This window comes from Penaeus monodon, chromosome 24, assembly GCF_015228065.2.
Source record: "Penaeus monodon isolate SGIC_2016 chromosome 24, NSTDA_Pmon_1, whole genome shotgun sequence".
Taxonomy (NCBI): domain Eukaryota; kingdom Metazoa; phylum Arthropoda; class Malacostraca; order Decapoda; family Penaeidae; genus Penaeus; species Penaeus monodon.
This window is the reverse complement of record NC_051409.1, coordinates 11,264,125-11,264,403: the sequence shown is the minus strand read 5'-3', so window position 1 is coordinate 11,264,403 and position 279 is coordinate 11,264,125.

The window sequence follows — 279 nt, the reverse complement described above, 5'->3', positions numbered from 1 at the left end:
ATAGTATATGTGTTGGCATACATGTTATGTTTTGAGGTAAAGATTTATTTAACTAATATTCAGATGAACATAATTTTTCATTGTGAAAGGGTTTATAATAGTATAGATAAATGTATATTCAGTAAATTATGTTTCCTTAACCTTTACTGCAATAATTTGTGCAATCTACACTTCCTTCTTAGAGAAACTTACAGAAATTAAATAATGTGAAAAATTTATATCTTCACTTTTAGTTACTGTGTTGAGGCATTGCAGTAGAATATGAGATATGCTGTATTT